The sequence below is a fragment of the Budorcas taxicolor genome, chromosome 17 (genome assembly GCF_023091745.1).
Source record: "Budorcas taxicolor isolate Tak-1 chromosome 17, Takin1.1, whole genome shotgun sequence".
NCBI lineage: Eukaryota > Metazoa > Chordata > Mammalia > Artiodactyla > Bovidae > Budorcas > Budorcas taxicolor.
Window position 1 is genome coordinate 56,409,902 of NC_068926.1, and position 526 is coordinate 56,410,427.

A 526-nucleotide genomic window follows, 5' to 3' on the forward strand; every position below is an offset into this window, starting at 1 on the left:
AAGAATATGGAACACTTCATGAATTTGCATGTCATCCTTGTGCAGGGGCCATGCGAATCTTCTCTGTATCATTCCAATTTTAGTACATGCTGCTAAAGCGAGCACATCTTCGTTTTTTATAAGAAACCTGGTTGTTTGTCTAACAGAATTTCCCATAATCTGTATTTTCCTGATTGCATACCTGTGGCATAGATGACACGTTTCTCTGCATCCTCTATTTTCGATTAAGTGATGGTTAGATCTAGAAGTTTAATAAGATTTAAGTTCAAAAGAAATTCCACCAGAAGGTTAATAATGTATGATTTTTTCTTTTCTTGTGATGCTAGCTGACACTGAAGATCTTTGCCTAATTTATTAATTTATTAGAGGTTGCAAAAAATGGTGGTGTTCTAATCCATCAGTTATTCTTATGTCTGAATACACTTGTGGAAGTTTTGACTTTAGTAAAATATTTTACATAATTAAAAAATAAAGTTATATTAAAAAGTAATCCCTAAAAATCAAGCATAGAAGTAAATAAACTTCA

The 526-nt window shown here is 31.6% G+C and overlaps 1 non-coding gene across 1 annotated transcript; it reads right to left on the minus strand.

Annotated features, from left to right (window-relative positions):
- LOC128062675 (U6 spliceosomal RNA) lies at window positions 1-103 on the minus strand. The gene has a single exon (XR_008200829.1). It is a non-coding gene; the product is annotated as a U6 spliceosomal RNA (small nuclear RNA).
- Between the last annotated feature and the right edge of the window lie 423 nt (window positions 104-526).